Source organism: Dama dama, chromosome 16 (genome assembly GCF_033118175.1).
Source record: "Dama dama isolate Ldn47 chromosome 16, ASM3311817v1, whole genome shotgun sequence".
Lineage (NCBI taxonomy): Eukaryota > Metazoa > Chordata > Mammalia > Artiodactyla > Cervidae > Dama > Dama dama.
In genome coordinates this window covers 8,183,652-8,200,712 of record NC_083696.1, presented here as the reverse complement: position 1 = coordinate 8,200,712, position 17,061 = coordinate 8,183,652, and the positions used below count along the sequence as shown (strand labels likewise).

At 42.7% G+C, this 17,061-nt stretch overlaps 1 protein-coding gene across 2 annotated transcripts in view; it reads left to right on the top strand.

Moving 5' to 3' along the window:
• The window catches only part of LOC133071060 (10 kDa heat shock protein, mitochondrial-like), a 93,324-nt gene that overhangs the window by 9,742 nt on the left and 66,521 nt on the right, over positions 1 to 17,061 (top strand). The window contains exon 4 of one of the 2 annotated variants that reach the window (XR_009696348.1): positions 3,585 to 5,529. The exons of the other annotated variant lie outside the window; for it this stretch is intronic. The gene's annotated coding sequence lies outside the window, so the exon portion shown is untranslated. Of the gene's footprint in view, positions 1 to 3,584; positions 5,530 to 17,061 lie in introns of those variants that run through there. 2 annotated transcript variants of the gene reach the window in all.

Here is a 17,061-nt window from a genome sequence, read left to right as displayed (position 1 = left end):
GGAACAACACACTGGTTTCAAATTGGAAAAGGAGCACATCAAGGCTATATATTGTCACCCTGCTTATTTAACTTATATGCAGAGTACATCATGTGAAACGCTAGGCTGGAAGAAGCACAAGCTGGAATCAAGATTGCTGGGAGAAATATCAATAACCTCAGATATGCATATGACACCACCCTTATGGCAGAAAGGGAAGAAGAACTAAAGAGCCTCTTGATGAAAGTGAAAGAGGAGAGTGAAAAAGTTGGCTTAAAATACAACATTCAGAAAACTAAGATCATGGCATCTGGTCCCAACACTTCATGGCAAATAGATGGGGAAACAATGGAAACAGTGAGAGAGTTTATTTTGGGGGGTTCCAGAATCACTGCAGATGGTGACTGCAGCCATGAAATTAAAAGACGCTTGCTCCTTGGAAGAAAAGTTGTAACCAACCTAGAGAGCATATTAAAAAGCAGAGACATTACTTTGCCAACAAAGGTCCATCTAGTCAAAGCTATGGTTTCTCCAGTAGTCATGTATAGATGTGAGAGTTGGACTATAAAGAAATCTGAGTGCTGTAGAATTGATGCTTTTGAACAGTAGTGTTGGAGAAGACTCTTGAGAGTCCCTGGGACTGCAAGGAGATCCACCCAGTCCATCCTAAAGGAAATCAGTCCTGAATATTCATTGGAAAGACTAATGCTGAGTCTGAAACTCCAACACTTGGGCCACCTAATGTGAAGAACTGACTCATTGGAAAAGACCCTGATGCCAGGAAAGATTGCAGGCAGGAGGATAAGGGGACGACAGAGGAAGAGATGGTTGGACGGCATCACTGACCCGATGGACATGAGTTTGAGCAAGCTCTGGGAGTTGGTGGTGGACAGGGAAGCCTGGTGTGCTGCAGTCCATGGGGTCACAAAGAGTCAGAAACAACTGAGAGACTAAGCTGAACTGACTGAAGATGGAACTTTATAGCTATACAATCTTACCTCAGAAAAAAAGAAAAGTGTCAAATAAACAACCTAATCTTACATGGAAGCAACCAGAGAGGGAAGAACAAACAAAGCTGAAAGCTAGTAGAAGGAAAGAATTCGTAGAGATCCAAGCAGAAATAAATGAAATAGAAATGAATAAAAAGATAGAAAAGATCAATGAAACTAAAATCTGTTTCTTTGAAAAGATAAACAAAATTGATAAACCTTTAGCCAGATTCACCAAGAAAAAAATGGAGAGGGCTCAAATCAATAAAATCAGAAATGAAAAAGGGGAAGTTACAACTGATACCACAGAAATACAAAGAATCATAAGAAATTGTTATAAGCAATTCTATGCGGATAAAATGGACAACCTAGAAGAAACAAGTTAGTTCTTAGAAAGGTACAGTCTTCTAAGACTGAATAAAGAAGAAATAGAAAATAGCAACAGACCAATCACTTAAGTAATGAAATTGAAACTGTTATTAATAAACTAAATGTCCAGGACCTGATGGCTTCACAGGTGAATCCTATCAAACATTTAGAGAGGAGTTAACAGCTATCTTTCTGAAACTATTCCAAAAATTGCAGAGGAATGAACACTCCCAGTCTTATTCCATGAGGCCACCATCACCTGATACCAAAGCCAAAGATATAAAAAATACCTTCTGGTTTTATCTCCTTTAATGTGACTTTTAGGTGTTCGCTGGAAGATAGGCAGGAAAAGGGAAGTCGGAGGGAGCTGCAACCTCCGCCATTAGCCTCACAGTTTTGAAGTGGCCTCTTGATAGGGAAGCCCTGCAGTGTTGAGTGATTTAGCCCAGGCGGAAGAGTGAAACAGGACTTAAAACCCTGCATCCTTATCATTCCACAGTCAGCCTGACTCTCATAAATGTCAAGCTTATCTGAGTAGCTGCTCGTCTATAAGTCAGGATTCATCCACAGCACACTTTGTCAAGTTGAAAAGAGCTAAGAGATCATCCTGCTCAAATCAGAGATAAGGAAAGGAGGCCCAGACTGTTGCCTTCTTTGCCCACACACTGTGAATCGTGGTTAGCTGAGGCTAAACTCCAGGTTTGCTCATTCTACACGATTTCTCATAGAGGTAGCAACTTGTTGAGATTTCTGTAAGACCCACAAACATCAAAGAAGTTTATAGGTTAAAACGTTCTTCACATAGATCGAGAGTTTTCTCCTTAGAAAAGACTCAGAAAGGTGCTTGGGAGGGGCAAGCAGACACATGATATACAAACTCTGTCTCTCTCTCTCTCCTATTCCCCTCTGGTTTTCATTTGGCTCAGTGATCTCATCCAAGGGGGTTTTGGTGTGTGGGGACCAGAGTCTTCCCGTAGTGAGATGTCAAGCAAGTCTTTCCGACACTGTCTCAAAGAGTGGCCTCTGTAGGGGAAGTTCAGAGGCTTTCTGAAGGCTTTGGAACACCTTCCCAGGCTAGGATTGACTTGGCTTGCAGATGAGTGGTGTACAGGAGTGTTCTTCTGAGAGTATAGATACATGACTCATAGCTTGAGGCAGATGATAGACGATTTCCTCTATGAAAATACTTTATAAGGAAATTACGGTGAAGACTTGATAATCCCCATGGACAGGAGGGAGCAGGGGCTGGGATGAATCAGTGAGACAGCTGCATTGTAGAAGACCAGCTGAGGGGTGCTCACCCTGAAGTCTATTCTGCCAGTAGCTCCTCTGAGCTAGTATAGTATTGCCAGTGTGGATTCTTCCAGGAGCCTGGTTTAGTGAACAGAAATTAGTAATGCATGGTTGTTTTCCAAAGAAGTAGAAGTGCTTTGGCTCTCTGGCAAGTTGCAGTCTTGCCTGCACACTTAATCAGTAGGTGATTTATATAAAATTACTGGTATTTGATGACATTTTACCTACAGAAATGGCACTTACATATTAGTTTAACTAATGAGCTCAGGCCTTGCTAAGATCTGCACCATGATGGGTTTGGGAAGAGCAGAGCCACTCACTTCTAGGGCTGTGGGCTTGCACAGGAAGGAGACCTGTCATGGCCAGAGAGGAAGGAGGCACATAGCTGGTTCCCAGATGTTCTGGGCCAGGTAAGAGCCCCTTGACTCCTGAATAAGCCAGGAGGTCAGAGAAACAATGTCCAACACAGCTGAAATTAAGTTTTACCAGTTATTTGGGTTTTATATTTTGTCAGTTACCTTGGTGAGAACTTAGTGCAGAAAGGCATGGTTGAGAGAAATGAAGAGAAATAAAGAAATGTTTCTTGTGCTCCAGTACTATATTTTACCTACTCCTGGGTTATATACATAAACCTATCAACTTATGGCCAGCCACAGAAATGCTAGTTTTCTACTTTCTTCCCATGGAGAATAATCACAGATGATGTAATAGACTTCCTGTTTTCAGGGAAGTCGCATGATAGTTAGAGAGAGAACACCTACAGGTATGCCATCCTTTCCAATGCCTGAACATTCTGCTTTGAAGGATCTTCCTCTTTAGCTAGGAAGTATTTGTTGCTTAATTAACTATTTCCTTTAAGCACCAGTTCCCTTCTCCACAGGTGCTGATACCAGAGGATTAAGAGTTTATCTCCAAGATTTCTGAGCCCCTCTTTTTTGTCTCTCTAACCCAAAGAATCCAATAGGAACATCTGGCTTCCTTTGGGAAACTGAGAAGAATGCCCAGTGTCAAAATCATTCTCTCATTCTTAAATGACCCAACAGGATTTAGCTGTCATATTTAACCAGAAAGGAAATCAGCCCTGAATATTCACTGGAAGGACTGATGCTGAAGCTGAAACTCCAATACTTTAGCCACCTGATGTGAAGAACTGACTCATTTGAAAAGACCCTGATGCTGGGAAAGATTGAAGGCAGGAGGAGAAGGGGACAACAGAAGATGAAATGGTTGGATGGCATCACTGACTTGATGGACTTGAGTTTGAATAAACTCCAGAAGCTGGTGATGGACAGAGAGGCCTGGCATGCTGTAGTCCATGGGGGTCACAAAGAATTGGACATGATTGAGTGACTGAACTGAATTGAACTTGAACAGTGGCTGGCACTCCATAGATATTTATTTTATGAAAGGTTGAATTTAATTATCTTTGAAGTGCAAAGTTAGAAATGGAAAGTCTTGCTCACAATTTTCCTTTGTAAATGTGGCCAATTTAATTTAATACAGTTATTGATTGCCTGTGTTTGTCTGAAACAGTAGAAGTAACAACTTGAATCTTCTGTTTCTGATTGTTGGATGTTGTGTGAGCAGAGCTGGCAGCCACTGCGGTTTCTGAGGCTTAGAACTTGTACATGGAAGGTAACTGAGTGGCGACTTTGTCTGAGTTCTACTTTGGCTGATGGATGCCCTCTAGGGCCTCAATATCTTTATTTTACACATTTTATTTATCAGACTTGGGCATGTATCCCACCTTGGGACCATTCATGGGGGTTAAACGGTGATCCATTCAGCTCTGAAGTAGTTTATAGACTCACAGGGAAGACAGGTACAGAAATGGGTAATTGCAAAACAGTGTGATGTATGCTTAGGGTGAAAGGCCCCCTAAGAGATGATGATAGGGACACAGAAGAATAGAGAATCTAATTGTTCCACTGCTTGAATATCTCCAGTGTCAGGAAACTCATTATCTTAGAAGAAAGTAGAAAGAATGCACTGATGTCTGTGATTTACTCAACATTTTTGAAATGAGTGTCTGCTGTGTGCTGGGCTTCCCGGGTAGTGCTCGTGGTAAGGAACCTGCTCGCCAGTACAAGAGATGTAAGAGACATGGGTTCAGTCCTTGGGTCGGGAAGATCTCTGGAGGAGGGCATGGCAGCTGACATCAGTATTCTTGCCTGGAGAATCCCTTGGACAGGGGAGCCTGGTGGGCTACAGGCCATGGGGTCACAAAGAGTGGGACACGACTGAAGAGACTTAGCACACACAACTACTATGTGCCAAGTACTGTGCCAAGTGCTGGAGAGGCAGTGAATAAGAGAGATGCAGTTCCCACTCTTACCGGGCTTTCAAAGTCAGGGGTCAGAGATCCATTAAACGTGTAAATATACAAATAAGCACAAACTTATAAGCAGTGGTGAAAGTGATGAAAGAAGAGTCAGGTAGCTGTAGACCCATTACGTGGTCTCAGTTCAGTGTTGAGAGGTGAGTGTCTTAACCTCTATCCTGCTGAGGAGTTAGCAGAGGATCCCAGTTGTAAATTGCCTTGCCCCAAACTACACAACTGGTAAGTGTCAGAGCAGGGATTAGAACCCAGGACTGTCCGATGTCAAGTACATGCTTTCAACTCCAAGTCTTCACTGAGGAGCCTCATGGTATATGGGCCACCTCACTTGGGGACAGATAATTGGAAACAGAGTCATTAAAGCTTATTCTTTTTCTTCAGCATGCTGTTATATGCCTTTAACATGTGCCACCAATTAAGGGGTTAATTATGTACTTTTCTCGTGTTGATTTATAAATGGGATTTGTTTAAGTAAGAGCATGGAAAGTCTGATTCTTTCACTCAAATCCACCCACCTTTTGTCTAGGCTGATGCTGAGTGTAGACAGTCTCATTAAATACTCATTGGTTTAAATCACAGGCTTTGGAATTTTTATAACGTTGCATACAGACTCCACAATAATGGACTGAGATAACACAATGGCTCTTCCCGACCCAAGGATTGAACCCATGTCTCTTACCTCTCTTGTACTGGCGAGCAGCTTTGGACTTTAAATCCTGCAGACCTGGGTTCAAATCCCAGCTCAGTTACTCGTGAGCTGTATGCTCCTGGGAAAGACCTCCCGGGTCCCAGTGTCTTCATAAGCAGAGATAAGAACACCTGTGCTCAGGTCTGTCATTAGGAGTCCATGAGATGCACCGCTTAGACACATGTTAGGATATAGAACTGCTGAATAGTTGGTGATGATTGTTATGTTTGTATTTGCCCATTTATTGAAAAAGTATCATCTGAACGAACAAACAAAGCTAACTCCCAGCTTTCTACTTCACTTCTAAACCTAGATAAGGAGTTGGAGACTTACTGTCTTTTACTTTTTCACTGAATTCTTACCCCTGCCTTTAATAAGAAGAGGTCCGATTTGTTTCATTCTTCAGTTTATGCCAGTGGTTTTCTGTAGGGGGTGATCTTGCACCCAGGGGGCATTTGGAAATGACTAGAGACACATTTGGCGGTCACACCTGGCAGGGGGGAGGGAAGTGCTAGTGTAAACTAGTGGGTGGAAACCGGAGATGCTAGTAAATATCTTATAAGGTACAGGGCAGCCCCCCGCTAATAGCAAAGGGTTACCCAACACAAATTATCCAACGCAAATATATCAGTACTGGCGAGACTGAGAAATCCTGGCTTATGCTCTCCAGCACACACACACACACACACACACACATACATGCCCCACCATATGCACGCTTACACACACCCACGTCCCTGCCTGGGAGCTCCAGGATGATGTCATGCCGGGGAGACCCACACGAGCCTGTGGGGAGATTCAGTACATGTGGGGAACCTCACCATTTCCGTGCAGACCCCTCACCTCGCCGCCGCCGCCGCCTCATATCCTGCCCTGGTCCCCCGTGGGGCCGGAGGGAACCCTCGCAGCAGATGGGGCTTCGATTAGTCACATTCTCTGTGGCCAGATCTGATTACATCAACAGCAGCTCTGGCTCAGAGACCCACAGTTGCCTGATGCTCTCCAGGCTGGCCTTTCACCTTCCAAGTCAGCCCAAGACAGGCTAGGAAATGAGTTCCGTTGCAACTCCATCCATTGAAAGGAAGAAAGCTGAGAAATAGAAGCAAGTCAAAAGGCATCGGTATCCTCTTTTGAAGGGCAGGATATTTCTGTCTGTGTATTTTTTTCTGTTTGTCATGACAGGGAAGTATTCAGGAACTTTAAAAAAAGAAGTATATAAAAGATAGAAATCTTGAAGGTATTTGTATTTCATAGGAGAGAGTATGAATGGGTACTAGTTATGAGAATTTATAATATTCCAAGAGCTGTGTTTAACAAATGTCGTCTCCTATATTTCTAAGACAGTGATGTGCAGATTAGCATCTCCACTCAAGAGCTGATAGAATACATGGAAATCCAGGAGCTACCAAGAGGCAAAGCCTGGATTCCAACCTCACTTCCTTTCAGGCCTGGGTCTTAACCACTTAGTTAGATGCCGCTGTCTAATGAGAGAGCTTATCTCTGGCAGAAAACATGGCTAATCCAGGGGCTTCCCAGGTGGCACCAGTGGTAAGGAACATGCCTACTAATGCAGGAGATGCATGAGACGTGGGTTCGATCCCTGGGTTGGGGAGATCCCCTAAAGAAGGAAATGGCAACCTGCTCCAGTATCTGTGCCTGAAAAACTCTATGGACAGAGGAGCCTGACCCTGGATAGAGGAGCCTGGTGGGCTACGGTCAATGAGGTCACCAAAGAGTTGGACAAGACTCAGCAACTAAACAACAGGGACGACTGTGTGCTCACCTATGGAGTGTGCATTTATTCAGACTTTCTGATCTTCCAAAAGTGACATTGTCCACTTGGGAGCAGGGAGTTTCATGGCCCGTCATGGCACCGCCCATGACTGGCCTTGGTGAGAACATGCTGTTTGTCCACGGTGATTGGAGCACCGCCGGCACCCCCGTGCCTGTGTGACTGGGCACATCCCCTAATCACAGGCCTGCCTGGCTGCAGTCCACATCCAATCTCTGCCACCTGTTCTCACAGAAAGATGCGAGCCACAGAGGGCTCTGATCTCGACCTTCGTGAGGACCACTCTCTGTTTCCCACGGGCTCTCTGATACAAGGACATCCTTCTTGCCTCCCTCCCTCCGAGGAGACCCTATCGATGGCTGTTTCTGCTCTTCACAGAAGGAGACTGAGTCCCCATAGAGACCCTTCCTGACTTACCTCCCTCTAACTTTCAGCATTCACGGAAGAGACGGAATATGAAGATGCGCTGGGAGCTAGAATCTCAGGTTCTCGCTTGTAATCTATTTTTGGATAGAAAGCAGAGCCACATGGAAACGATTTGATAATGTTAACAAATGACACAATAGCAACTAGATCAGCCAGCACATGTTTCTTTCCATGCTCAAGTGACGTGCTTCAGTTACACAGACTTCAGGGAAAACGGCTTTCTCACCGTATCTAAAATGTCATTTCATCTTCTGATGCTCAGGGCAAATGCCACCTGCTCTGTAAATTATTCCTCAGTATTCAGTCCAGAACATCTCTCTCTATTTAACTTGTCTCTACTCCTTGATGAGGATTCTTCAGGCAAGAACACTGGAGTGGGTTGCCATGCTCTCCTCCAGGGGATCTTTCCAATCCAGGGATTGAACCCAGCGCTCCCACATTGCAGGTGGATTCTTTACTGTCTGAGCCACTGGGGAAGCCCAAGAATACACCTGGATCCTCAGTGATTATTTCCAGATGTGTCTCTCTCATGAGATTATAAAATAAGGTAACATTTATTATGAGCCCACAGGTGTCAGGCACTGAGATAATTGTTCTACACATTCTGTTTCATGGGATCTTCTCAAATTGACTGTGGATAAACATTAGTAGAAACTTCCATGGTGGCTCAGTGGTATAGAATCTGCTTGCAACACAGGAGACTCGGGTTCGATCCCTGGTTGGGGAAGATCCCCTGGGAAAGGAAATGGCAACTCACTCCAGTATTTTTGTCCAACAGATCCCATGGACAGATGAGCCGGGTGGTCTACAGTCCACGGGGTTGCAAGAGTCAGACACGACTTAGCGACTAAACCACCACCACAGACATTGCTAGATCCGTATTAAAAATAAGTAAATGGAAGTTCCCAGGTGTTTAACTCTATGAAGACTTAAAAATGTATGTCTTCATCTAGATCTGCATACTCCACCAGTATGGCATAACGGGTCCTCAAAACGGTAGGAACAAAATATGGTTTCCTAAAATCCTTGAAATTCTTCCTTTCCTTACTCCCTAGTCTTACAACATCCAACAAGACTCATTTTATATTTAGAAAATGGTACTAGGAAAGCTCAACAGTGGGGTAATCAAGGAGTCAGAACACTCAGCGTCTTGGACTTCTGCCAGGGCATTTCCCACAGGAGGTGCATTGTTCTGTGCTTCATCATGATAGAAAGAACGCTCAGTGACATCATGATATATTTTAGAATCAGATTTGCAAAACTTCTTCTAAACAGCTGTGTGTCGCAGTGTAGGAAGGGCCTGAACATCTGGACCACCTTGTGTTCTGCCCCTTTTCATCTTCTTTCCTGACCTTTTGTGAGCCCAATGTGTCTTTCCCTTGATGAAATGGCTCATCAAACACAAGCCCTCCCCAATTTCGGAAAATCCTCAAACATCTGCTTGTAAGTGCGTGAATGTCTGCGTGCGTGTGAGTGTGTGTTTTAGGGAAAGGGAGTGAAGAGTGAGGAAACGATTTCCCCTCAGTAGTCTGGGGCCCAATGTATTGGAAAACTGCACCCCCCCGCCAAAAAAAAAAAAAAGAAATATTACAAGAACTCTTCTTTTGCAAAGTTTGGAGTAGATTCCTTTCTGGATTTGGAAAAGCGGGTGTGAATAATCCATCATGTTCTCATCCATAGTCAGAAGGTCTGTTCAGACCTTTAAAACTGCAGAGGGAGTGTTTGTTAGCCCCTGTTTTCAATTAGATGAGCTAGTTCCCCTGCTAAGGGGATGTGTTCCCATAGAAGAGATGAAGCTGCTTTTACCACGCCTGGGAGAGGGAGGCTGGGGTGACCCTGATGAGTTGAAAGTGAAAGTGAAATCCACTCAATCATGTCCATCTCTTTGCAATCTCTTTGTCCATCTCCAGGCCAGAAAAATTGGTAAGTAGCTGTTCCCTTCTCCAGGGGATCTTCTCAATGCAGGAGTCGAACCCAGGTCTCCCACATTGCAGGCAGATTCTTTCCCAGCTGAGCCACCAAGGAAGCCCAATGAAAGTTTAACAATACAAGCACGCAGCATCTATTGTGAGAAAATATAGCATCCATTGGGCTACCCAAGTGACTCAGCAGTAAAGAATCTGCCTGTCAATGCAAGAGACACAGGAGACGAGGGTTTGATCTCTGAATCAGGAAGAGCCTCTGCAGGAGGCAATGGCAACCCGTTCCAGTATTCTTGCCTGGAAAATTCTATGGACAGAGGAGCCTGGCAGGCTACAGTCTAGGGGGTCACAAAGAATTGGACACGATTGGACAACAGAGGACACGGTAGCATCCATTATGAGGTGAACTTGACAATGAAGGTATTTATCCGTTTATTTAACTCTTATTTACTGATCACATGTGGTGTGTTTAGCGTTGTTCTAGGCAGTAGAGAATTTAGATGAATGAAGGGGCTTGTCCTTAATAGGCATCTAGCCCGGAAGAGGAGACAAATAAGTAACAATTGTAATTCAGGGGACAGGGGACCATGAGAGCAAGTAGAGGTTGTGATGCAAGGGAGAGAAGTCTTGCTGGGGGGGGTGACACCTGAACAGAATCTTGACTATGCTTTAGAGTATGGAGGAGAGGGGAAGAAGGCAGAGGGACTGGCCCTACCAGGTATGGAGCTGAGAAACAGCAACACCTTCTAGAATCTTAGACGAGTGAGGGTTGGGGGAGGACTGGCTGGGAGGTTAGTTGGCAGGTTCTCGTGCAGGGCCCTTGACAGCCAGTTGAAGGATTTCCAACTCTTCTCCTGCAGGGGGTTGATGACAGGCCATTCCAGGGTGTCAGCAGGACAAGGACAAGGGGAGAGTCGGGCTTTAGGAACATCATCCTGGCTACAGAGTGAAGGGAGACCAGTGAGGGGCAGTCATGGTCAAGTAAGAAGAGGTGATGGCTGTCTGGACCACAGTGAAGCTGTGGAGATGGAGGACATTGGGGAGATTTTATTTACGCTCTCTTTCTTTAGTTGCTAAGGTGTGTCCGACACCTGCGACTGTATGGACTGACCCGTGGACTGTAGCCCGCCAGGCTCTTCTGTCCATGGGATTCTTCAGGCAAGAATACTGGAGTGGGTTGCCATGTTTTTCTCCAGGGGATCTTCCCGACCCCGGAATCGAACCTGGGTCTCCTGCACTGCAGGCAGATTCTTTACCAAGTCAGCTATTATGCTAAAGACATGCTTACCAGGACTTGGTGACTGAATGGATGTGGGGGATGAAGTAGAGAGAAGCAGCATCCTGGATTGGGGGTCCAGCGGATGGTGATGCCATTCACCACAATGGGGTCAGGGGAAGAGCAAGGATGACCTCTGTGTGGAGCTGGTCATTTCAGGTCGGCAGTGGCAAAGGGCTTCTTGGTGAGCCTGGCCTGAGCCAGACACATGCCCACGCTCCATTCTTTTCAAGACGAGGCCTGTGAGAACATACACATAGAACTGCCTCACTTGACCTGGAGCTAAGGATAAACCACATTGATCTCTGGAGACACTCCCTCTCCCCACTGGTTTCATGTGCTTTTCTTCTCACTGTCTGTAACAGGCATCCTGATAGTCACAGAGAGACGGTTTGGTGGTTAAGTGCATGTAAGCCAGACTGCTTTGGTTTGTAAATAGTCTTATCTAGTTCTCATTGCTCTGTGACCTCAGGCAAGTTACTCAACCCATCTGTAACTCAGGGTCCACGTCATTAATGTGGGGATCGTAGTTCCTACTTGGCAGATTAGTTGTAGAGGAAAAAAAAAAAATTTAGAAGCACATGTAAGGGAGTAGGCACCTGATAAACATTGATGAAACAGATAAATAGTTCTGACCTATTCCTGGTTCATTTTCTTTTCTTCTCAGCGTAAAACATAAATATTTTATTTTATACTGGATGAATGGCATTTCATGTATTTGGAGTTATGGTTTTTTTTAAGAGAGGGAAAGGAGTTGAGAGGTCAGCTAAGGGTTTTGTTCAGAGAATCTGTTTGTATGCAGTGCTGGGTTAGGCCTTTGTTCACATCTTTTAACCCATGGTCACCTAGAATTATCACACACAAATTCTGAGCTAGTCATGCTTCTTCCCCCAGCTTGAAAGATCAAATCCCAACTCCAGATGCCTTAGCAGGGCTTTCAATGCCGTTTGTGATGTACTGTCAGTGTGTTTCTTGTTCATCGCCCGTTCTCACCTCCTACATGCGTATTCTACTCTCTACTTGAGCCATGATATAATCTCCATTCTTCAAATGTCATGACCCTACAGGCTTTCATGTCAAAATGTGAGCTGTACCTTATGCCAGGACTGCCCTTACTTCTCACTTCTTAATTAAGACCCTGCTCAGATATCAACCACCTCTTTTTTAATTAATCACCGCATCTCCTCGGATCCCCAGCATTTTGATGATTCTTCTAATATAATGTTTACTAAGAACATCTTGGGGCTTCCCTGGTGGCTCAGATGGTAAAGAATCTGCCTGCAATGAAGGAGACCTGGATGCAATTCCTGGGGCATGAAGATCCCCTGGAGAAGGGCATGGCAATCCACTCCAGTATTCTTGCCTGGACAGTCCCATGGACAGAGGAGCCTCGTGGGTTATAGTCCACCGGGTCGCAAAGAGTCAGACACGACTAAGAGACTAAGCATGCACATACAGAGTATCTTAATTTGTTGACGTTTTTGTCTTCCCCTAGGTAAACCATTAGCTCTTCAAGGGCAGAACCTTTGTCTGCTTGGCCTTGAAGTCCCAGATCCTAACCTAAAACTTGGTACAAAGTGAGTGTTGGGGTAAACTTACTGAATATGAGCAATGAATAAGTAAACCCCATTTTAAAATAGAAGTAACTGACTTTGCCTTCACCCCAGCTCTACAATCTGCCAAGAAAGGGAGAGTATCTGGAATAGACCTAAGAAGGAAAGGAGATCCTAAGATATAGTACAGATATTTACTGCTTTACTTGTGTTTCCAGATAAGGCATTGAATCTAAGACACCAACATTATTTACTGTAACTAAGGAGATATTTTTTAACCTCTCAACAAAGACCGAGGGCTTAAAATTCTTAATTTTTCTAATGCAAGTTGTTGTTGTTATTCAGTTGCTCAGTCATGTATGACTCTGCGACCCCATGGACTACAGCAAGCCGGGCTTCCCTGTCCATCACCAACTCCCGGAGCTTACTCAAATTCGTGTCCATTGAGTCAGTGATGCCATCCAACCGTCTCATCCTCTGTCATCCCCTTCTCCTCCTGCCTTCAGTCTTTCCCAGCATCAGGGTCCTTTCTAATTAGTCAGTTTTTCACATCAGGTGGCCAAAGTATGGGAGCTTCAGCTTCAGCATCAGTCCTTCTAATGAATATTCAGGGTTGATTTCCTTTAGGATTGACTGGTTTGATCTATTTGCAGTCCAAGGGACTCTCAAGAGTCTTCTCCAACACCACAGTTCAAAAGCATCAGTCTTCAGCATTTAGCCTTCTTTATGGTCCAACTCTCACATCCATACACAACTACTGGGAAAACCATAGATTTGACTATACAGACCTTTGTTGGCAAAGTGATGTCTCTGCTTTTTAATACACTGTCTGAGTTGGTCATAGCTTTTCTTCCAAGGAGCAAGAATCTTTTAATTTCATGGCTGCCATCACTAACTGCAGTGATTTTGGAGCCCAACAAAATAGTTTCTCACTGTTTCCATTGTTTCTCCATATATTTGCCATGAAGTGATAAGACCAGATGCCATGATCTTAGTTTTCTGAATGTTGAGTTTTAAGCCAGCTTTTTCATGCTCCTCTTTCACTTTCATCAAGAGGCTCTTTAATTCTTCTTAGCTTTCTGCCATAAGGGTGGTGTCATCTGCATATCTGAGGTTATTGATATTTCTCCCAGCAATCCTGATTCCAGCTTGTGCTTCATCCAGCCCGGCATTTTGTATGATATACTCTGAATATAAGTTAAATAAGCAGGGTGACAATATACAGCCTTGACATACTCCTTTCCCAATCTGGAACAAGTCCATTGTTCCATGTCCAGTTCTAACTATTGCTTCTTGACCTGCATATAGATTTCTCAGGAGGCAGGTCAGGTGGTCTGGTATTCCCATCTCTTGAAGAATTTTCCAGTTTGTTTTGATCCACACAGTCACAGGCTTTCACTTAGTCAATGAAGCAGAAGTAGATGTGTTTCTGGAATTCTCTTGCTTTTTCTATGATTCAATGGATGTTGGCAATTTGATCTCTGGTTCCTCTGCCTTTTCTAATTTCATCTTGAACATCTGGAATTTCTCAGTTCATGTACTGTTGAAGCCTGGCTTGGAGAATTTTGAGCATTAGTTTGCTATCATGTAAAATGAGTGCAATTGTGCAGTAGTTTGAACATTCTTTGGCATTGCCCTTCTTTGGGATTGGAATGAAAACTGACCTTTACCAATGCAAGTCAGGGCACCCAGTTACAAAGGGCGACATATGTCCAGAGTTAGAAACACTGGGGATGGACAAATAGGCTCAGAGTGAGTCCAATCTCAGCCCAACTTGACTTGACTTGATTTATACTTAGAAAACATGATATCCTCCCCCTCTTTACATAGACTAATTCACTAGCAAATCATATCCCCTTGAACAGCTAACATTTGATTTGACCCTATTATAATTAATGAAGAGAATTCACTTTGGTAAAATACAGTGGTCTTTAGGAGTTTGTTTTAGTACCCTTTAAAATAATCTTAGGAAACTATGTATCTTTTAAAGTTGACAGATGTTTTTATTGTACACTTAAATAGTTGCAAAGGATAGAACTTCAAATATATTAAAAATATGGTCATTTAAAAAATAAAACTGTCATATCACTCTTCTAAATAGATTTAATGAAATCTAAATTCCATGGTGATTTGATACTATCATTTACCCATTAAAAATATATGAATAAGATCTTTTTTAACAATTAAGCATTTTTATATTTCCTTTCTCCCCTTAAATGTGTATTTCAATTCCATTTCTTCCACAGGAGTTGATCCTAATGTAGTATATTTTTATACCTGAGAGTCTTTTACTGATTATTTTATTATATTCTTCTGAAATAAAATGCATATAGATCAATATTAAAATTTCTTTAATGTTCTATAAGGTCTTAGCACAAAATTATTTCTTTTGATTGAATTGTCTTAACAACTATTAGAAGTACTCAGTTGATCATTTTGCTATATATTTATTAAATTTTGATAAATGCTTCTGACATGAAACAAAATTTTATTGGAAATGCTTTTCCAAGAGATAAATTTTTTCAATTATATCATTTATCTGTTAAATATTTACTATTGCTAGCACAAGATTGTATTATACAAATTCTACTCCTAGTTTTCATTTTTTGGTGGTAATCACTAAGAAACCTATTCACCAAAATAAATAAAAGAGAAAGGGGGATTTTTTTTTTTTGAAAGGAGGATTTTTGTTAGAGCAGAGTTATAACCGCCAACCAGGTTATATGCCAGAACTGAATAAGGATAATCATCAAAAAAGCTTTTTTAAATGATTTCTCAACTCATATTTTAATTAGATTTTCATTCAGTTTCGTTTTAACCAAAGTAATAGAAGTCATCTGATTTGCAAAATATTACTGGATCATGAGTCATTCACTTTCAACAGTTACAACAGAATTTTGAATTGTACCTTTGTTTGGTGCCCTGGCTTTTTGATACCCCAAGGCAACTCAAGATGAGTGAGACTTATGACTTCCTTTTGTAAAGTGGGAAAAAGGGATTTATGAGAAGGAAAATCCTTATCCTCAGATTCTTGACAGGGAGTGAAAATGGAAGCTGATAATCTGAAAATGTCCTTAAACCCAACTGGAGCCCTTGGAAAATCCTTGGATACCTCTGACAGTATAGTGCATAACAGTTTGAAAATTGCTATATAAGATATGTTTTCTATAATTATATTCAGTCTCCCCAGAGAGGCAGCATGGTTGTAGAGGTATCAACAATAAGACAGGAGTGCAGAGCAGCCAGAAGTCAAGTTCACATTGACTTACATGAACCAGTTTCTTTAACCCAGAAGTGGGAAAACTAGCCTGTGTTTTAACAATCTAGGTTGATGTCACGAATGAGCTAGGATTCAAATAAATCTGTGAATTAAGGAAACAGAATATCAAATCTGGAATAAACTTCAGAGATCATCTAGTCTGGAGAAGGTGATTATATCAACTTGTATTAACTATAAGTGAACTGATCATATAACCCTTCTGTATCAGTAAGGATTCAGAGGATCTATAGGAAAGAATGGTATGAGTGATTGGTTGTATCTGTTGGAGGAAGCAAGAAGAGAAATGGTACTGATGCTCTGTATCTGCCATCCTTGAGCTGATCTGAGTACACATGGTCCCTATCATATAGACCCCAGGAAGAGCTGAAGCTGAGTGAGAGCAGGAAGGTTGATCAAAATTCCACAGCTAACTAGTGGCAAAAAGATCTTCATGACTCAGATAATCATGATGGTGTGATCACTAACCTAGAGGCAGACATTCTGGAGTGCAAAGTTGAGTGGGCCTTAGGAAGCATCACTACAAACAAAGCTAGTGGAGGTGATGTAATTCCAGTTGAGCTCTTTCAAATCCTAAAAAATGATGCTGTGAAAGTGCTGCAGTCAATATGCCAGCAAATTTGGAAAACTCAGCAGTGGCCACAGGGCTGGAAAAGGTTTTCCAGTTTTCATACCAATCCCTAAGAGAGGCAATGCCAAAGGATGCTCAAACTACCACACAATTATACTCATCTCACACACTAGTAAAGTAATGCTCAAAATTCTCCAAGCCAGGCTTCAACAGTATCTGAACCGTGAACTTCCAGATGTTCAACCTGGATTTAGAAAAGGCAGAGGAAGGAGAGATCAAATTGCCAGGATCTACTGGATCATCAAAAAAGTTAGAGAGTTCCAGAAAAACATCTACTTCTGCTTTATTGACTATGCCAAAGCCTTTGACTGTGTGGATCAAAACAAACTGTGGAAAATTCTTCAAGAGATGGGAATACCAGACCACCTTACCTGCCTCCTGAGAAATCTGTATGCAGGTAAGGAAGTAATAGTTAGAACTAGACATGGAACAACAGACTGGTTCCAAATAGGGAAAGGAGTATGTCAAGGCTGTATATTGTCACCCTGCTTATTTAACTTATATGCAGAGTACATCATGAGAAACCCT